Consider the following 23,060-nt stretch of genomic DNA (forward strand, 5'->3'; position numbering starts at 1 on the left):
ATAGATTCGACCTCTTCTCACTTTGTTCAAATGCAACAGTAGCCAGAAGAGTACACTGAAGAATTTTTCTCTTTCCCAAGTTATCAAAACTACAGTGGCTGCCAAAGTTTCATACTATTATACTATAACACCTCAGTCTATCATTATCCAGGATTCCAGTTTCCTAGCAGACTAGCTGTTCACTTATTCGGTTGCCTTTGGAATCAAATTCAGAAGCAAAATCAAATGATAGTGGCTTATTTGATCTGTTAATTGATGAAGTTGTACTAGCATGGACTGTGTCGGATGAGTGTAATCAACGTTATTATACAGGAGGCAAGATTCAAACTGATAACATTACTAGCAACTTTCTTTGGTCTAATACCAACAAAGGTAAAGAGCTTTTTTCATGGTTCATATTTAAGATTTTGGTTTTGTTTTTGCTTGGTCCAACTTACATTTTCATTGTTTACAGTGGTTACAGGTCGTAGAAAGCTTCTTCGGGCAACCTGGTTGGTCGTAGCCACAGGCAACTACATTTTCTTTCTTCTTCTCTGAAATCTATGACTGCCTTCAACAGTGGCGGATTTAGGATTTTCACTGAGGGGTTTGAAAAATAAAAATGTAGTGACTAGGATTCGAACTTGAAAACTCAAGGTGAATTTTGAACACCCTATACTATTGAACCAACCTCTTCTCTTGTTTTTAGAGTGTTCAAAATTTATATATGTACATAAAACATGGAAAAAAAAATACCTTATATATATGGTGTGATATCCGCACCTTGCCCTGAAAATTTCTTAGTTGCTTTTTCCATTTTGCTATTCAAGATTTCTCTTTTGCAAATACTTTAGTAGTTCCCAGTGTATGACTTCATTTTTTTTTTTCCGGCAGTTGCAGTTTTCTCTTGCGGGGATCTTGATTTTGCTTTTCTGCTTCAAAAAAAAGATTTTATGGCACAAAAGCCTCATGTTTTGGGAATCTAAAGCTGAGGATCACCGGAATATTGAAGCATTTCTGAAGAACTATGGGTCATATGCTCCAAAAAGATACAACTATATAGATATCAAACGAATCACCAGTCACTTCAAAAACAAACTAGGCCAAGGAGGATTTGGTAATTTTTACAGAGGAAGTTTGCGTGACGGGAGTCAAGTGGCAGTGAAGGTCCTGAATGAACTAAAAGGCAGTGGTTAAGATTTCATTAACGAGGTGGCAAGTATTAGCAGGACATCGGATGTTAACATAGTGAGCTTTGTGGGATTTTGTTTTGAGGGACGCAAAAGAGCTCTAGTATATGAATTCATGCCAAATGGATCTCTTGAAAAGTTTATCTATGAGGAAAGATCTGACACTGTTCGCCAATTGGGGTGGCCAATACTGTACAAAATTGCAATAGGCATTGCTCGAGAATTGGAGTACTTGCATCGTGGTTGCACCACTCGAATTTTTCATTTTGATATAAAGCCTCATAATATCCTACTTGATGACAATTTTTGTCCTAAAATCTCTGATTTTGGTCTTGCCAAACTGTGCATGAAACAGGAGAGTATCGTGTCAATGCTAGGTGCATGAGGGACTATCGGTTATATTGCTCCAGAAAATTGGGAGGTGTCTCTCACAAGTCTGACGTCTATAGCTATGGAATGATGGTCCTAGAAATGGCTGGAGGAAGAAAAAATGTTGATGTGGGAGTTGATCGCACGAGTGAAATCTACTTTCCTCATTGGCTCTATCAAAGAATTGAACTAGACGAAGAGCTTCAACTAATCGGGATAATGAATGAAGAGGAGAAAGAATGTGCAAGAAAGATGGTGATGTTGAGTTTATTGTGCATACAGACTGATCCGGAAAATCGACCATCCATGAGCAAGGTTGTGGAAACGTTAGAAGGGAACCTAGACTCTTTGCAAATTCCTCTGAGGCCTTACTTATATTCACCCCCAAGATTAGAGGTTGATTTATCAAGAGTAAACTGGCCTAATCTTGATTCATTGATCTGCTGTTATTTGTGTAGTCTTACTTAGTTGGGAACTTTTAGCAAAAGTTGGTATTGTTGCCTCTATTTTTCTTCGACTACTGAATTTATAACTCCCTTTGTACCATTTTATGAGACACACTTTTCCTTTTTAGTCTATCCCAAAAAGAATGACATTTTTATATTTTGTCCTTCATTAGTGTTATATCCCGTATTTTTGAACGTCAGATTATTTGCTGAGGTGGGGCCCACACATCAAGATTTTTTTTGGGACATCTGAAAAGTCATATGAATCACATATGTGAAGTTAAACACAACTCAAGAAGGACCCTTGGGCCAAATCAAAGTGGAAGTCCTCCAAACGAATATTTTTAAGAAAACGTTTTCGGGTGATCTGACTTCTAGGGGCAAAAACGGTATTATAAGTTTGGAATTTGGAAAATACCAAGAAATAGAAGTTGTAGATAATTGAATTAGCTTTCCAACCATAGGTCGTGGGTTCCCAGGTGACATCGGTACAAGGAGATATGGACGTTGTAAGGTCGAAAGGTCAGTGGGCTAGGCCCAACTCGGGATCAACCGAGTTGGCCCAAAAAAATAAAAAAACGAATTAAGGCCCAAAGGAGAGGGGTGGCCGGCCATCTTATGGCCCAAGCCCACAAAATTAATAAATTTCCCATGTGATAATTAATATAAAGGATCATTAAATTGTCTTGAAACATTTAGAAGTTTCAAGACAATTGAGAAAGAGAGAAACAAGAGAAAGAAGAGCAAGAATAAGAAGGCCATTTTCGGCCAAGCTCTAGACCAAAAAAAAAAAAATTTTTTTTTTTTTTTCAAAAATCATTTTCTACCAATTAAAGGGGTCCTTTACAACTTGGTGTAATTATTTTGGAAGAAAGAACACTTGTTTCTTCAAGTTGACAACTTGGTCAAGTGAAGAAGATTGTAGAAAAAGGTAAGAATTAATCCCTTTTTATTATGTTATGAAGGTTGGTTTATGTTGTAGTATGTAGAAATGAGTAGAATTTATGGAAATATGGAAGTTTACAAAGTGGGTGTGCATATATGTAAGTGGACATATATGTATATTGTTGTATAAATAATATGAGTTGAATTTTATGTTGTATTCTAGTTGTGGTTATGGTGAAATTTATATTGGAAATGGAAGAAAATGGTTCAAGTTGGCATGGAAAATTATTGGGAATAGTTATAGGAAATTATATGATTTTAATGAAGTTTTTATGTAATTATAGAAGTGGAGTTTTAAATGTGAATTATTATGTTAGTTGGTGAATTTGGAAGGATAATAGTCCATATTGGCATGAAAGATTGGTTGTTAAGTGGTTATGAGAAGTTTTGTGATTTTATGGTAGATTTATGTAATTATGAAAATGAAATTATTAAGGTGCAAATTATGATTATGGTTGATGAAATTGGAAGATGGAAATATGTTATGAATATGTAGATTGAAGATTTGAAGTTTTGGATGGATTATGGTTTTGGTGGAAAGTTTGTATATTTTGTGTATCTTGTGAATATTTGGTAGAAATGATATGAAATGCTTCCGAATTAGATTGTAATGATCTTGAAAAGTAATGAATGTAAAAACATTGAGATTGGTTTGGAAATGTGAAGTTGGAACGAAAGCTATTGCATTATGTTGGAAAGAAGACTAGTTGTGTTATATTGTGTTTTGTAGTCATGGTTGTTGTCATTGTGTTGATAGTTTGGCCGGGTTGAATTCCCGGATTGTTGTTGATTAAAAAATTGGCTAAGTTGAATTTTGGGGATGGTGTATTTATAGGGGAGATGCTGCCCAAATTTTTGTAGACAAGTATTGGTTAAGATTGAAATCTTAAAGCCTTACAATTAACATTTGGTAATTGTGACCAAATTGTAGATTTTGGCGAACTTGAAACTTGATTTTGGAGACGTGTATGAATCGGAAAAGGTATGTAATGATTCACCCTTCCTTCTATGGCATGTCTTAAACGTAATAAGTTGGATACGAGCCTCGGGGACAACTCTATTCTCCGAAATCCGCACCCAAAGTTTCCCCTTTTTCATTCAGTAGAATTGAATTAAATATTGTATGAAATGTTGAAAAATTGCCTAAACATCTAGAACTTGCACAAATAGGACCCGACTACCTTAAAACTCTCACAAGTGACGTCATGAAATGTAACGTATGTAAATCGTGTACGCCACCTCATTTGACCCGAGGTGGGCCCGTTATTCCCGGATTTTCTTAATTGTTTCGTTTATCGAACGATAAGTATATGTGCATGTATATGGGGAAGATTGGGAAAGAGAAGGCGCTATAGACGCATAGCCACCTGATCAGTTGGAGTATGGTACATGATATCGTCCCGGACGCGGGATATATGGTTAAATGGATCGGAGCCGACGCCTCGGCAATATGATATGTTCTATGTTATATATATATGAAAAGAAATGTTTTCCAAGAAAGCAAAGTATTATATGTATATGGATCGGGTTGCACGTGCCGCAGCAATACGTTATAGTATATGCACATATGGATCGGGCTGCACGTTCCGCAGCGCTAAGCATGCATGGTATCCGCCAACGTGTACTTATATGTACAGGTTGTGTTTCTACTTCATGACATGCGTTATATCTCTTTTATGTTATTATTCATGCCTTACATACTCGGTACATTACTCGTACTGACGTCCCTTCTTGTGGACGCTGCGTTTCATGCCGCGCAGGTCAACAGGTAGACAGATTTGACTCTTAGAAGCTCCATCAGCAGTACTGTGGCAGCGCTCCAGTTGTTCCGGAGCCTCAGTTTCTTGGTACTACTTTTGTGTACATATTCGGGCACGGTAGAACCGGTCCTTCTTGTATATGTAGATGTACTTTGTTTAGAGGCTCATAGACAGATATGTACTGTCAGATGTTTTGTACTTTTGTGGTCTTCGTCGTTGTATAATGTGCTAGCAAAGTTTATAAGTCCATGTCTACAATTATGCCATTAATGTTAGCGTTAAGCAACAGAAAAAAAAAATACGGTATAGTCTATACGGCCCACCTAGTAGTAAAAGTACGATACGAGATAAGGGGTGCTCGGTACAAGTATCGGGTACCCGTCGCGGCCCCTAGTTGGGTCGTGACAATTAGTTTCTATGTGATGTAATTTGATTGGGCACGAAATTTAAGAAATAAATCGCGATGGAGGGAGTACTTTCTCAGTGCACTTCTCCTTGAAGATGGTGGCAGGTCTACTACCCGATGTGCTTAGGTGTCCTTGAATGTGGGAAGCTGCAAATTCTTTCTGAAATCTAAAAGAAAATCGACCATCCATGAGCAAGGTTGTGGAAACGTTAGATGGGAACCTAGACACTCTGCAGATTCCTCCCAAGCCTTACTTATATTCTCCTTCAAGATCAGAGGTAGATTCGTCAGCAGTAGAACTGGCCTAGCCTTTATATGTTGATCTATCAGCCGGTATTGTTGCCTCTATTTTTCTTCAACTACTGATTTATTACTCCTTTGTGTCATTTTATGAGACATACTTTCTTTTTTAGTCTATCTCAAAAAGAATAACAACAACAACAACAAGCCCAGTATAATCCCACTATGTGGGGTCTGGGGAGGGTAAAGTGTACGCAGACCTAACCCCCACCTTGAAAGGTAGGGCGGCTGTTTCCGAAAGACCCTCGGCTCAAGAGAGGAGAGAAAAAAAAAAGGACAAGACAAAAGGTTAGATATGATCAAGCGTATCAAAAACAATATGAAAGCAAGGAATAACAAAGCAAGAAAGTCATGGTAAAAGGATAATTAACTGCTATAAATAACTATGAAAATGAAAACAATGAAAGTAAATAAGCCATTATAAACCAACAGATACTCGCAGAAACTCGCAGAAATCAAGAGACAAGAAACTATAGAACAACATAACTACTCTTAAGAGAGGATAAACGCGACTACCTACTATCCTTCTACCCTAATATGAGTCCTCCATACCCTCCTATCTAAGGTCATGTCCTCCGTAAGCAGGAAATGCGCCATGTCCTGTCTAATCACTTCCCCCCAATACTTCTTAGGCCTACCTCTATCTCTTCTGAAACCATCGCTGGTCAACCTCTCGCACCTCCGCACTGGGGCATTTTCATCTCTCCGCATCACATGCCCAAACCATCTCAACCTCGCTTCCCGCATCTTGTCTTCCACTGAAGCTATTCCAACCTTGTCTCGGATGACTTCATTCCTAATCCTATCACTCCTAGTGTTCCCACACATCCATCGCAGCATTCTCATTTCCGCCACTTTCATCTTCTGAACATGAGATTTCTTGACTGGCCAACACTCCGCCCCATACAACATAGTTGGTCTAACCACCACTTTGTAGAACTTGCCTTTAAGTTTCGGTGGCACCTTCTTGTCACACAACACTCCGGAAGCAAGCCTCTATTTCATCCATCCTGCACCAATACGATGTGCGACGTCATCATCAATCTCCCAATTTTCTTGTATAATAGACCCAAGATACTTGAAACTATCTTTCTTCTGTATGACCTGGATGTCAAGCTTCACTTCCACGTCAGCCTCCTGTACTATATCATTGAACTTGCACTCCAAGTACTCTGTCTTGGTCCTACTCAACTTGAACCCTTTAGACTCCAGAGTTTGTCTCCAAACCTCCAGCTTAGCGTTAACCCTACTACGAGACTCGTCAATCAGGACTATGTCATCCGCAAATAACATACACCATGGCACCTCACCTTGAATTTGCCGCGTCAATCCATCGATCACCAAGGAGAATAAAAATGGGCTAAGAGCTGATCCCTGATGCAGCCCCATCACCACTGGGAAGTGCTCTGAGTCTCCTCCCAAAGTCCTTACCCTGGTCTTGGCCCCATCATACATGTCCTTGATCTAAAAAAGAATGACATTTCTATATTCAGTCCTCCCTTCATTTCAATTTATGTGATGTTATTTAACTGAGCACATAGTTTAAGAAAGCAATGGGGATGGAGGGAGTACTTGCTCCCCTCGCATTTCTCCTTGAAGATGGTGGCAGGTCTAGTATCCAATGTGCTTAGATGTCCTCGAGTGTGGGAAGCTGCAAATTCTTTCTGAAATCTGAGTCATATCTTAGTTAAGGTGATTTATTGAACATTGACAACAGAGCATACTATATGTCAGCCAATAATGTAAATAGGTTCTGTCAAATGAAGTGTGATTAAGATTGTTGGGATGTTCTCAAATCCCCCCTAATTCCAACCCTGCTGCAAATGTGGACCCTCTTTCATAGTAGTCTTGAGATCTAAGAGACATGATATGTGCACAAAGAAGACTTATTTTGTACTTAAAGATATTGAAGGAAAATGTGCTTGGAATCTTAGTTGGTACTGAATGAAAATGTAGTCTCACGCTTCAATTCTTGCTGCTGCATGCCTTGCATTTATGGTATGTAAGACGACCCTATGACAAAGCTCCTGCTATGCGTGGGTCCGCAAAAGAGTAGATTTCATGCCATCTGGTTGGAAGGTTCTATGCATCTGCCCTTTCTCAATGCAGGAGGTAGCTCGTCACGATTTTTTCAGTTATGTACTGTATTTTATTGAAGCTCCAAGAATCAAGTACTCCAGTCATCCCAACTTGTTTGGTCCGCATTATTAGAGCTAATAACAACAACATACCCAGAGTAATCCCACAGGTGGGTCTAGGGAGAGTAGAGTGTATGCAGACCTTACTCCTGCTTCGTGGAGGTAGAGAGGCTGTTTCCGAACGATCCTCGGCTCAAGTAACGCATATCAGAGCAGTTTGGAAAAGAAAATGTAAAATTAAAAAAGACATGGCAAATAATAGAGCAAGTATTGCATAGCATTAAGAAAAAAGGAACAGTAACAACTTAAAAATAATGCAATAACCGAAGTACAAGAAACAAGAGGTAGTAAAGAAATCGAAGGACAAGAAACTACGAGAATAATGCTAATACTATTGGTATGAAAGGAGAAACAAGTATGGTGCACCAAACTACCACCAAGTCTATCCCACAAGAAAGCGAGACAGCGCGCAACTATCTACTAACCTTCTACCTTAATCCGCGACCTTCATATCTTCCTATCTAAGGTCATGTCCTCGGTTAATTAAAGATGCGTCATGTCTTGTCTAATCACCTGTCCCCAATACTTCTTTGGCGTACCTCTACTTCTCCTTAAACTCACCAATTGCTAACCTCTCACACCTCCTCATTGGGGATCTGCACGTCTCCTTTTCACATGCCCGAATCATCTCAGCATCACTTCCCTCGTCTTGTCCACCATGGAGGCCGCTCTCACCTTGTCCTGGATATCTTCATTCCTAATCTAATCTCTCCTAGTATGCCCATATCCACCTCAACATCCTCATTTTCGCAACTCTCATCTTCTGAACATGAGAGGGTCACACTCCGCCTCATACAACATAGTTATCAGAGCTAATATTGAATAGTCATATTGAAGATAGTAAATTTAAAAATCGAATAAGTATATTACAAGTTGTAAGTGTGTGAAAAGTTGTAAATGTGTTACATCAAACAGTGGAAAGACTACCAGAAAGGGTAATATAAAGTATATTACGAGTTGTAAGTGTGTGAAAAGTTGTAAATGTGTTACATCAAACAGAGGAAAGACTACCAGAAAGGGTAATATAACAAGCATCATATCATCATATTATTATAAAAGTAGGAAGCATTTTAGTTCAAAGTTGAATTACCAAATTGCCCATTAAAAATTGAATGACCATTTTGCCATCCAATTAAACACTACTCGTACAATTTTTGGTACTAAAAAGTAAATTTACCTTTCAATTAATTTTAATGTTCCATTAAAATGAAATAACGGTAAATGGACCCATACTTGGCCGGGTGCATTCTCAATTACTACAGCATATTCAATGTTTTGCTTTCATATTCCAATGGTTATTGCAACTTTTAGAATGCCTATTTAATACTCCCTCCTGATAAAAAAAAAAAAAAAAAAAAATTCACTTAGCCATTTGTACACCCTTTAAGAAACTACTCACTTCAAGAAAAAAATATGTAAATTGACTAAACTATCCATAATTAAATAGGCATTGGGATTTGATCACATAACACTTAATAGGGGCAAATCTGAAAGGATAAGGTTAATTGTTTCTTGATTTAATAAGTGGACACCTTTTTTGACCCAAGAACAAAAGGCTAAGTGGACACTTTTTTTGATACGGCTTGAGTATTTTGGAAGTCTTTTCAACTTTCAACAGTAAATACAAATTTTGACTAATATTACCTGGGAAGATGAACTCACGTCTCTACATGTACAATGTATATATATCATCCACAATTTATATTTCAATCAAATGTTTTTAAACCATTTATGCATAAGTTTTAATAATTTTTAGATATACACTATGGTGTTAAACATTATGATTGTTTATCATTATTAAGTTGAATTAGTAGTTGTGCTATAAATTTTCTTGTATTGTAGTAGTATAACCAGAATTACAACTAAATAAAAATATGCTAATAAAATATATACAATGCTATTTGCAATTTTTGATCATTTCTGATATGACATTCTGTGTCATATGATAATATAATGCTTACCTGTAAAATTATGAGGTGAACATCTTTGTGCTAGCTAAATTTTTGAGTATTTTTATATTTATAATGATTTGTTTTATATTAAAATTAGGTAGGCGTAGCTTTTGATGTTCATTTATGATGGGAAATGGAAGATGAGTACTCCCTACGGATAAAAAAAATGTTCACTTAGCTTTTTTTCTTGAGTAAAAAAGAGTGTCTACTTATCAAATCAAGAAAGAATTAATCTTATCTTTCCAGATTTGGCTCTATTAAGTGTTATGTGATCAAATCTCAATACCTATTTAATTGGGGCAGTTTAGTCAAATTATCTATTTTTGTCTAGAAGTTAGTATTTTCTTAAGGAGTGTGCAAATAGCTAAGTGGACACTCATTTTGATCCGGAGGGAGTAAACGTGGCAACTGGTTTGGCCTTACCGGTTTTAACCGGTAACCGGACCGGTTAAACCGGAACCGGTAGAACCTGTTAACCGGTTCCGGTTAACCGTGTAATGGTTTACCGGTCCGGTTCCAATATTTTGGAAACCGGAACCGGACCGGTTAAACCGGTTTAACCGGTAAAAATTAAAAAAAAAAAAAACGAAAGAGTCGTTGGGCTTAATGGACCGTTGGCAACGGTCCATTTGCAAAAATGGTCGTTGCCAAACGGTCAGTTTTTTAATTTTTGGCCCCCAAATTTTTTTTTTTACACTTTAACCCATCCCCACCCCTATATAAACTCTTCTTCATTTTCATTTTGATGCACATCAATTCACTCTTCTTCATCTTTCTCTCAAATCTCAATCTCTCAATTATAGTTACTTTGCAATAATTAGCCACAAAGTCTTATTATAGTTTCAACTTTCAATTATTAATTTTGCAATTATAATATTGTTGGTGGAGTTGGTGATTTTGCAATAATCCGAAGTAGCTTTGGTGGATTTGCAATTCTAGCTGCCTTCACTTTGTTGGAAATTAATCCGGCAATTTGGTACCTTCGTTCCAACTCTATCTTTATTTTTCGCAATTTAATTCTAGCAATTTATTTTTCGCAATTTAATTTACGCAATTTAATTCTAGCAATTTAATTTGTTGTAATTTATTTTCTTGTGATTTATTTGATTGTGATTTAAATTAATTCTATTTAATAATGTCAAAGAGATTAAGACGTGGTGCCGGTAGTAGTAGTCGTACTGTTAGGGGTGCGCTTAATGAGGAAACATTTGTGGAAGAAACGCCTAATTTAGGTATTGATGTTGGTGGAAATAATCCACTTTTAGGTCATGAGGCAATGCAACAACATTTTACCAACACTTTTAATGAAGACTTAGATGATGGTGATGATGAAACACAACCCCCCGAAAATCCCATAGGAGATACATGTCCTACACAATCACATACACAAGACAAACCGCCTAGAACTCGTAAGCCAACAGCTAAAGTTTGGAAATTTATGACTAAGAATAGGGAAAAACAAACAGCTACGTGTACCCTATGTGGACAAGTATTTAGTTTTAAGCAAGGAACTGGTAAGGATGGTGGAACGGGTACACTAAATGGTCATATGAGAACCAAACATATGGATATTTGGGGAGAACAAACGGGTTCAAATGTGGGGGGGATTCAAATGACGATAGACCCACGAATCGGTAGAAATTTTAAGTATGACAAGAAAAAAGAACGCGTAGAAATAGCTAAAATGGTAGCTTATGATTGTTTACCATTTTCCTTTCCCTCGGGTTTGGGATTTGTTACTTACATTCAACGTTGTTATAACCCGTTATTTGAGGGTATTCCTAGAAGTACTTGTAGAGCCGATGTTATAGATTTGTTTAAAAAATATAGATTTTATTTGCGCCATGTATTTAATTCTTTAAATTGTAATGTTTGTCTTACCGCTGATTTGGGTCTTAGTATTAACCATTTAGATTTTTTTGCTATTACATGTCATTGGGTTGATGACAACTGGGTTATGCAAAAAAGATTTATAGCTTTTTTATATGACGAACGAAAAGGTCGTCGCGATGGAAAATTTTTAGCCGATTCAATGTCTACTATAATGAGATTTTTTAACATTTATAGAAAAACACTTTGTATTGCTTTAGATAATGCTTCTAATAATACAAAGGCAATTGGTCTTTTAAAAAGAGAAATAAACCCTCCTCTAAGAAATATTTTTCATGTAAGATGTAGTTGTCACATTTTAAATTTAATTGTTAAAGATGGTCTTGTGCATTTTGATGATTCTGTTCAAAAAGTTAGAAATGTTGTTGCGTTTCTTTTTTGTAATGCTAATAGGGGAAGAATTAGAGATTTTAAGAATGCTTGTGTGGAAAATAACCTTAGACCTAGGAAAATTCAAGTAGAAATTGAGACTAGATGGAACTACACTTACATTATGCTACAACAAGCATATGAGTATAGGATTCCCATACAACAAGTTCACAACAAATATAATACTGATAGTGAGGATTGGTTAACTTTTAGGCATTGGGAAGATGTTAAAGAATGTATTGAACTCTTAGAAAATTTTTATAATGCAACTCTTGCTTTTTCTAGACAATTTTATCCCACGGTAACCGGAATTTTAGCCTACTTAGCAGAAATAGCTAGAGTTTTACAAGAGTATAAATATAAACCCGATTATCAAGTGGCTATTTTTGAAATGATAATCAAATTTAAGAAGTATTTTTTTCCCATCCCAACTTTATTTATATTGGGTTCCCTTTTAAATCCTTGTTTAAAAGTGTTTTATACTAAAAATTTGGTTAGTCAAATTTATACATTTTTAGAAATTGAAGAGGGAGTTCAACCATCTTTAGCTGAATCCGATCTCGCTATTGATGATGAGTTTAGAAGAGTTTTTACTCATTATTCTAGTTTGGAAGAACGTGCTACACCCGTTGCTCCACGCCCTACTACTTCTCAGAGTAGCAAAAAGGGCTTGTCGGGTTTAAAAGTTTTACATTCACAACCAACTTCTTCTTCTTCTACTGCAAACTTTGATGAATTTAACTTTTATGTGATGCAGCCAAATGTGGATATCAGCCAACTGGATGAGGTGGACGTCTTAGCATGGTGGAAGAAGTACAAGGCAAGCTATCCGGTACTTTCAAGAATGGCTCGAGATATCCTTACGATTCAAGTATCAACCGTGGCTTCGGAGAGCGCATTTAGCCAAGGAAGACAGCAAATTGGAGACCATAGACATTCATTATCCGGCTTTAGCTTGCAAGTACTAGTGTGCATTCGAGATTGGATTAGATCGGAGCGACGCAACCAAAACTCAGAAGCGGAGCAAGGCGAAGAGGAAGAAATTGAAGATTTGATAGCTAGTGGACCGGACCAAATGGAAGACTTTGAAGATATTTCCATGAACGAATATGATGTGGGGGAAATTAACGAAATGGTTCAAAATTGGTGATTTTATTATTGTACTATTTTTGTATAACTCATGTATTATTTGCAAGTTAAAAAAAATACAACTTGCAAATAAATGTTATCCAAGAATGAATAAAATATATGGCTCATTGAGCTTTCTTCTATTTACTTGTGTTCACATTTTTACTTTTATTAAGTTATGAATATACCTAAAATATACTAAGAATATACTTATAAGTATATTAAGTTATATAGTATACTTAAACATATATAAGTATATATAGTATATAAAGAAAAAATAGTATATATAGTATATAAGTATATATAGTATATAAGTAAGTATATATAGTATATAGTACATATATATAAGTATATATAGTATATATATTAAGTATATATAGTAGATATGTATATATAGTATATATATTAAGTTATACCTATATATAAGTATATAGAGTATATAGTACATATATATAAGTATCTATAGTATATATATTAAGTTATACATATATTTAGTATATATATATTAAGTTATACATATATATAAGTATATGTAAGTTATACATATATATGTATACGAAAAGCACTATTCTGTATTGCTGACTTGCTGTTAGGCTGTTAATCAGTAAATATTTAAACTTTAATTATAAAGTTGTATAACATATGAAAATATAGCTACAATATACAAATAAATACTATAATATATATATATAATACAAAAAACAAAAAAAAATAAAAAATTAAGCAATCCAAACCGGACCGGTTCCGGTTTGGACTTTAAAACCGGTAAACCGGAACCGGCCGGTTTCCTAACCGGTTCCCGGTCCGGTTCCCGGTCCGGTTCCGGTTGGAACCGGTTAACAGGCATGGGAGGGAGTAATAAACTATAACACTTAATAATGACACGTGGTTAACTTGTGTTATGATAATACTTCATTCCTGCAGTATAATTGAGCTTACGGTTAAGCCTATTCCTTTTCCAACAACATTATTGCTGTCATTCACACCGAAACAAATACTTTCAGTAGTCCTCCAATTAATCCTTAATTATTCTCTTATTATATTTTCTTTTAAATTCATGAAAGGTCTCAGTTGAGAATATTTCAACTGGGAATAGGAATGCTATACTAAACAGCCCCGAAGAGAAAAATAGCCCATTCATTCTTTTATCTCTACTGGTATGTTTTCCGGTAAAATCTGAGAATTCCATGTATACCTTTTATCTCTACTGGTATGTTTTCCGGTAAAATCTGAGAATTCCATGTATAATCTTGGAGTTGGATATATATTTATATACATATACACACACTCTTTAGCACTCATTTATTTATTTGTTCGGTTATCAATGTCTAATATAGTTGTTTCATGAATTTCAATTTGATTCCTTTTTTCAGTATTGTGATGAAGTTCTAAATAGGATAGTACTTCAATAAATTTTGAGGTAGTTTTTCATACATTGTCAAAAATTTGGATGTCAAAGTTTTGGCTTACCATACAATCTCCTTATGGATCATTAGATTCAAAAGCTCTCATTTTAAATGTTTCGCTACTCATCGCATAGCTGTGGTTTTTAAAATAATAATTTTTAACGGTAATCACACACATTCAAATATTATTTATCATTATAAAATATTTATACTAATTAGCATGATATACACGTGCAACACACGTCTCCAGAAATTAGTTACGGATAAAAGAATATATCTATACCAGTCGAATTTTAGCTATGACATCAAGAGCTTTATCTTACCACATGCAGAAAATTGCCTGATTAGGAAAAATCCCCTCACAGCATTTCGAATGTTTTTCTTTAGTTTCGCTTTCTTCATGGTAAATTTCATGTTATGCATTTCGCGAGTAAACACTTTCTATTTACAATGCCTTAGAAGTCAGTTATACTATAATCGTTGTGGAATATTCCATAACTAAATAGATATAAGACATTAACTACATACGATAGTGACCAAACAGAGAAAGAAATAGACAGCTTGAATCAAAGAAGAAAGAAGAGAAAATGATGCATGACCAAAGGAGAAAAGTCCTTAGAGGTTGCCGATCACTGCAGAATTGACGAGTAAATGCTGAAGTCTTTGGATGCAGTACAATTCTTTAGTCATCCATTTATTTACCAGGATTTACTCTTTCTACTAGTTCAATGATAAAACTGCCCATGGCAGAGGCGGATCCGGGATTTTAGCTCTATGGGTTCAACATTTAAAGTTCCTAGCTTTGAATCCATTATATTTTGAAAGTTATGGATTCATATCTATTATTTATTGCAATTCTAGTAAAGTTTTACACATAAATTTATGTTCCACGTCGGGGTTCAGATGAACCCCGTATCTCAAAGCTCCATCTACCCCTACCCATGGCATCTGAATCTTGGCTATGAACCTAATGAAAAGTAGGTGACATTGTTAGCTGCTGATATTCTCTGTTTTTTACTGTATCCAGTTGAACTTCAAAGTATCCAAGTAATATTAGCTTGTCTCTTTTGATTTCACTTATTGTATTGAGTCTGATTAGCTATATAAGTTGCCAATTATCTCATATTAAATAAAGGGAAAAAGTGCAAATATACCCTTCAACTTTGTGCTTTGGAGCAGATTACTCCTGGTTAAACAAAGTGTTGCATAGATACTCCTGCTGTTACACAAATGGTGCAAATATACCTTTTTCACTGACATAGTTTTTTTTTTTTTAAAAAAAAATCATTTAACTTTTTTTTTAATTAAAAAAATACCAAGTGGCTTTTAAAAAAGTTAGTCTAAGATAGACTTATTTTTTTAAGCGATTCTCATATATATCAAGTCAGTTTCTTCACAAGGCTTGACAATGATGCCTTTGTTATTTGTGCAAGACCTCCAAGTCTTTCTTTTGACAAGAAGGTGCTTTGAAGATTCCTTCACAGTCCTTTACATACGTTTCCACAACTTTTCCACATCCACTATGCTTTTAAACACAAGTGCAGGACAACTGAGTTCATATCTGGTCTTCCTCTTCCTAGATCGGAGGACTCAATATGGCTTTCACCTCTTTCGCATGCTTTTTTCTGATCTTCTACTTAGTTCAGCCGAAGGGCAGTAGTAATTCAACTTGTCCAAAGTCCTTTCCATGTGGGAATCTTACTGACTTGAGCTGTCCCTTATCTCTTTCTACATGACGAGCTCGCATATAGAATTTTTTTAGGGAAAATTTCAGAAATATACTAGTTAGGTCACTTACATTGCAAAAAAATAGCCTAAAATTTAAATTACAAAAAACAGCCCAAAATATACAAACATATACAGACATATACAAACATATACAGACACTTATAACACTTATACCAACATATACAAACATATAAGAAGGCAGAGAGAGAAGTTTGGGTCATTTTTTGTAAGAATTAAAAAAAATGGGTCAATTTTGGTAGCATTGTTACCCGAATTAACATACAGTGTAATTTTCTCATTTTTTTACTCGTATTCTGTCAAATTATAGTATAGTTTAAGATATCGTCTCACAGAGATTGAAACCACCTAGGCTACAGATCTATATTATCCCGGTTACTATTTGAGAGAATCAAATTTATGAAAAGAGAGTAGTGTCTTAAATTTGTAAATTACTTAAACAAAACAAACAATTTCCTAATGATTTAAAAAGAGTTAATTGAAGTCACTTGATAATATTATTATAATACAATATTAATGTAATATATTTCACAAAAGAATAATTTCTTATTGCTAATACAATTACATTTTCTCGCTTGGAAATAATCAATTAATAACATTCCTTGAGGTTATGCATATTAATTGAATTACAACTAATGACAATTAAAATGAAATAATTTCCTTGCCTAAATTGTGTCATAAGGTGTAAAGACCTCTTGAGATTAGACTTTATATCAATAAACTTATTTGAGTCAATTCCTCCGTGAGGATTAGAATTAAAAGAAATAAGGCAAAGATATCCTTAAATCTATACACTTGCTTAAGTCAGTTCCTTCTTGAGAATTAGATTTGAAAGAAGCAAGATCAAAGATTTGGAATGATATATAAGTTATTATTACTCTAATATTTTATGCAATAATTATAAAGTATTAATTTTGCTTCGTGAGAATTATTAAAATAATACAAGAATAACCACAACATAAAGTATAGCAGAGCGGGGATAATATTTAGGAAAAGTTTAAAATTCCGACACAAAGTAAATATAGAGATAAAGAATTTTAGGACAAGGAATAATTAAAATAAAGATGAATGTTATAATAACATACCAAGCTTCATCAACTATTCCCATAAAAAGATATTACTCCATTAAGGAGTATATAAATAAAAGATCTACTAAAAAGATAAAAAAAAATAGAAATAAAAGAAAGAAAGAAAGAGCAAGAACAAAGCTAGAGAGAAAAGTGGCTTTTTTCCTACTACTCAAGATGTCTTCTATACCGAGAGTTGCCTTCTATTTATAGAAGTGAATTTTCTCATTAAATGAGAAAATGTAGTGTGGGGAAGATGTATCTTGAGAACATATTTTGAGAAAAATATATCCTTGAGGAAGATGTAACTTCACTTCTTGTATTGTGAAGTGGATGTGCTGCAATCTCCTCTTTTCTTTCATCTTTAGTTAAACTAGTTCTTGAACATGCACATGTGTATTCTATGCTAATCAGTATAAATGAATAGAAAATTCAAAGAGAAAATGAAAGTTGAAGGAAGAGAACTGTAATGCTGAGTCTATATTATTATGAAGGGAAAAAATAAATTGGACACTATTTCATACCAAAAAACAGTAGATGGTGATTGTTAATAAAAATTTGCTGAAACAATAATATACAATCTCATAGATATTCACGGAAATTGGAAAGTAAGAAAGGAGAAAATGAACTTGTTTGTTAAATCTGTAATTTTAATGCTTTCCTCTATTGTTTCTCCTTTTTCATATGCATATCTGATATTATTATGCTAAACAATGAGAATGAAAACTTCATAGCGCTATGCTACATTAAACTGTATAAACCAAATAGTATTAAGGCATGGAAAGAAAGAACTAACTATACATTTACACGAATGGAACAGTCACATCAAATTCTCTTAAGATAAACAAGGTTTAAAGTAGAAATTCAATTAATATCATTTGCAATAGTATAACTCAGATCATTTTGAATCAGTTTAAATTTGAGAAACGATAAAAAGAGTAGAAGCAAAAAATACAAATTGAACTTCACGAAGCAGAAATTTAGAGGACTTGTGATATCGAATTTCTTCTTTTTCTTCTAGCTATGGTTGCAAGAACTCAATTTTGGGGTTCCTTTTGAGTAAAAATAAGGTAACACAATACTTTATGCATGTTATTTCTCTTATTTGTTTCATCATTTTCAAGTAATGGGCTCTTTAACCTATAAATAAAATGGATTATAAAATTGTAATTTTAAATACGTCCCTTAACATAAATACAAATAAACAAAAGCAGAAAAGATTGCTTACCAGAAAAAGAAGGACCGAAGCTTTGTGACAACTTATGTTTCTCTAATTAAATTTTTTATTGGATCACAACTACAGGTTTTGGTGTTGTTTCTCTTCTTTTATGTTCTTTTCTACTAGTATTAGAACTCGCGCGATGCGTGATGAATACAAAAAAAAAAAAAAATCAATAATAGCTACTTTGTATCTTGCTTTTATAATTTTTTTTAACTATATTTTATATTTTTCAAATTGAGAAAGTATATTAATTGATAACAAATAGGAACCGACTTATCTACATGCCCCATAATATCATCATAAACTATTTCAGTTCACAATATTTATACAATTTGCACTTAAATTTGAATTATCATTTGATTTCATACATGAGAAATTTTATTATATTTTATAATTTAATTATTGAATGTATCTACATAAGAGTTTCAGTTTTATATTTTAACTTGTTGGGTAGAATTCTTTCATTATTTAATTTGTATATTATTTTAGCTTTATTTCGTAATTTTTCCGTCCCAATATTAGTCTATTAGTCCTTTCGTCTCAATTTCTATGACATTCTTTCAATTTTAATCAATACTCAAAAAATAACATCTTTCTATGGGTATGATGTTAAAACTTATTACATTTTCAGTGGGTATGTTATTATTGTATTTTATTAATTATATTTTTTATTTAGTATTAAACGTCTCTCTATTTTTTCCTCGTTTTCCTTTACCCTTTAAATGTATGTTTAGGGTATTTAATTTGTAATGTTTCTACGTAAGGCTATACGATCAGGAAAAAGGAAAGAACAAATAGATGCTCTAATGCCATAAAGAATAGCTTCGGAAAACACAAGTTCTTGAAGTAACTTCACAAAGATATTATAAGAACAATGAAAAGAACCTTTCTTGGGTGCAAAAGGAAAAAAGATTAAAAACAATGAACAGATCCATGCGAAAGGAAATATTTCATTTCTTAAAAACTGCCAGGGGGAAGTTATAAGACGTGGCAAGGGATTTGGGATTTTGGGTTGGTTAATTTTTCTTTGGTCTTCTTTTTTAATATTTTTAATCCTTTTTTGTTTTTATTTTTCCTTTTAAAAATGAAAATCATGTGTCTTTTTATCATGTTGATTACACTTTAGCGGTCTTCAAAAAGGCAACTTTTTTGTTTTTTATTACTTTTTTAATTTCGTTTTTGTGCTCGACAGTTTTTAGTTTTTTTTTGTTGTAATTACACATTGGCAGTTTTTAAATTATGATTTTTTATTTTTTTTAATTTCATTTTTTGTGGTGATGACACTTGTCAAAAGCATAATGTGATGACAAGTGTCATCACTAGAAAAATCAGAATTTAATAATATAAATAAAAAATAACTACAAGGCAAATTACTCAGCATGTAGGAGAAAGAAAAAAAAAAAAAACTGCCACATAGGACGTTACAAAAAAAATGCTCCTTCTTTATAGCAACTGCTCCTTTGTAGCAACTACAAGATCAATTTTTGTTTTGGTTTCATTCTTTTTTCCGTTGGTCTTCTAGTCTCTCCGCATACCACCTTTGATTGTCGTTGTTGAGAATATAATATTACCACTCATACTGCACTCAAGTGGTTTGATAATATGTCTGAAATAACTGAAAATTTTCAATATATACATTTTTCCACAAGTGTTCTCCAGCATTCCGCCTTATTTAAGTAAACATATTTATGCAAATTGGCCGCACTTCTAAGCACTTGCAAGTGGTGTAATAGGCTGCATGATGATTTTTAGCCTTTGTTATGCTTTCCAGAACTTCTTACAACTTCGACATTTATATATTATCAATATTTAGACTGCTTCCTTCTCTTATTTCTTGATAAAGATTGATTTGTTGTCCCATTAAATTAGATTCAATCATTTGCGGATTCAGGATTTAAACTTTATGAGTTCAACCTTTTGTGATTTTTAGCTTAAATCCATTATATTTAAAAAGTTATGAGTTTATGTCTACTATTTATTGCAATATTAATAAATTTTTACACATAAATTTATGTTCCCGTCGAAAGTTAGGGGTTCAATTGATGTAAAAAAAAAAAACACAAAATGGATTTCTGGTCTGTTTGCATGGAAAAAGAATGCGTTGAATCCATACTATTAGCAAAAATTAGAGAAATTATCAGGTTCAAGCAGGATGTCATAAGGTACCAATATAACTTCTTTATCTTTATGTACTTCTTTTCATCAATCAATTCCATTTCAGGTTGATTTAACCACGATTATTAGAGCACAGAGTCTTTTTTTTTTTTTTTTTTTTTTTCATTTGAAGGTCATGCATTTGATGGAAATGGACTAAATCATTCTGCTTTTGCACATTTTCTGCAGGAAAGCCTTTTTTTTTTTCAATGAAGTTTATTTCTCATGAATATTCTTCTACTGCAATGTAGTTACCTTGAGGAACATGATACCAATCCTGAGATTGATCGCAATGAAACATTAGGACATTTTATTCAATCAGATGGCTTTTCGGAGTTATTTCAGAAAGCATATCTGGTGAGACTAATGTTCTGTCATAGTTCTTGATTTTTTTAGATGTATAGGCAAGTTGCTCATTAAAAAATGAAAGATTAATCTTGCTACAAGCAATTCACACATATGTTTCACAGGTTCCAATATGTGCTTTGATATAACATGTTCTCTACATCCATGGCACACATATTTGTATATTGGTTTTAATACTTAAAGAAAAAACGTGAGTCTTATTTGAAGTTTTCATCCAGTGGTTATCAATGAAAGAGGTCCCAAAAATTTGATTTGTCCTGTTTGATAACTTTGTTCTATTTCTTTAAAGTTCCTATTTGGCTGAGATTAGCACTACTGGTCTAATTCAGAGCCTGGAATTTTTATGGTCTTCTAACATCACAATATGGAGAAGTAAATGAAGATGTTCCTCTCACTGATGTTGTTCATATAGTACCAGAAAACGGGTACAATAAGAGTTAATTGGATACGTACATTATTTCTCAGGTATTGTTGGTGTTAGATGTTGGATTCTATATAGTCTTTTCAATAACATTTGGTTTTGGCCACATGAACAATTCACCAAGCAAATCATCATCTTCTATTATGGAATGATCTCCAGCGACCTCTTCAAACAATACTTCAGCGAAGGCCGCATTAGAGGCTCAGGGATAAGCTTAACAGAAGTTCAAGGAAATTATCCCTATGATCCTTATGATCAGAACATAAAGATAAGATTCTTACAATTATCTCTCTCCGCTCTTTTTTTCTTTGAAACAATCCGTGCATTACGCGGGTACGTATACTATTGAATTCCTCGCATCGTCTTCTTTTACCTTCTTATTTGGTTCAGTTATCAGTGAAGTTCATTCTTAGGTGTGGTATCAGTTGTCAAAGATACATGGATGGGCTTCTAAAATTTGATCGGATAGTGCATGTTTTCCACATGAGTAAGTGTCTTACTTCGGTTTGTGGTCGGGCATTCCCAAGTCTTTGAGAATGGTTTTCTCATCATGTAGGCTGCTTGAATAAGCTGATTCCAGAAAGGGACCAGAGAATTGTTTTGCTTACCAGGTAATGGCTTTAGTTCCATTGTTTCTGTTTTGGAGAAAATTCACTCATATTTGTTTTAGTAAAAGTAACTTAAATCCAAAAAAGGCTGCATATTGGGGATGATGAGAGAGTGTCACTCATGTATATCGTTAAGGCATTTGATGCTAATTCAAAAGTCACAAAGGCCTGTATAATTGAAAATAGGAGAAATTAATTGAGATTTTGTTATTGAGACGACACTCGAGTATTTGTTGCCTGTTGTGTACCTTTTGTCTAACAAGATCACACCTGCACAAGATGATTTGGAGCTTGGTTTTGGAGATGCTCCCATTATCAAATGGCTCTAAAGATTGTTTGCTTTATTAGTATACTAATATATTTATATATTTATGTTGATGAAAAGAGTAAAAATGTATTAGTTGATACTAATTGTAGGTTCATTCTAATAATTTTAACTTGTGCAGTTCATTCTAGGAACTTAAATTGTAGGTCAAGCTCTCATACTTCTATATGAAATCTTTGCAAATAATCACATATTATTATTGGCTTTATCGCATGGTGTATGCAAAGATGCAACGCTTCTAGCTGCTGTAAATTCATGAAGTTCTCCATCATTAATTCAATTTACGAGTGATACAGATATGTTTACACCATTATATCTGTTGCATCCGATATTTGCATCAAAGTTGTTGGTTCATGTTAATGCCAACCTTATTTGCTTAGGTTCATGATGTATTAATTTTCTATGTTTTAGGTGAGAGGAACAACGAGTAAAGCTATACATGAAATGAGTGAAGAAGCTAAAGCTCCATTTTATATCAACATTCAAGATAGAGATTTCAGCAAAAAAGGCACTTGAGCAACTTAAAAATAGCTTATTCACAGGAAAACATCTGCAAAGATACCAAAAAAGTGAATAGTTTGAAAATGTATAGACCTGCAGTACCTGATTTTTACAGTTTGTAAAGAATTCCTCATTTGAAGTATTAATTATATTTGAAGTGTTGGAATTCTATTTAACTATTAGGGCTCATTCAAATTAATTGTTGTGCTAAAGGACAATTGCAAGACACGAGACTCTACTTTGAGTAACTATTAAAGCAGAAGATAAGGCTTAATATTTTTGGGATCTAAGCTAGAGTCATTTTCTGATAAT

The 23,060-nt window shown here is 33.9% G+C and overlaps 1 long non-coding RNA gene and 1 pseudogene across 1 annotated transcript; both read left to right on the plus strand.

Annotated features, from left to right (window-relative positions):
• Window positions 1–285: 285 nt before the first annotated feature.
• On the plus strand, window positions 286–2,111 carry LOC132639871 (rust resistance kinase Lr10-like; annotated as a pseudogene).
• A 55-nt stretch (window positions 2,112–2,166) lies between these two features.
• On the plus strand, window positions 2,167–4,912 carry LOC132642774 (uncharacterized). The gene is made up of 3 exons (XR_009583329.1): window positions 2,167–2,915; window positions 3,861–3,911; window positions 4,690–4,912. It is a non-coding gene; the product is annotated as an uncharacterized LOC132642774 (long non-coding RNA).
• The last annotated feature ends 18,148 nt before the right edge of the window (window positions 4,913–23,060 follow it).

Source organism: Lycium barbarum, chromosome 5 (genome assembly GCF_019175385.1).
Source record: "Lycium barbarum isolate Lr01 chromosome 5, ASM1917538v2, whole genome shotgun sequence".
NCBI lineage: Eukaryota > Viridiplantae > Streptophyta > Magnoliopsida > Solanales > Solanaceae > Lycium > Lycium barbarum.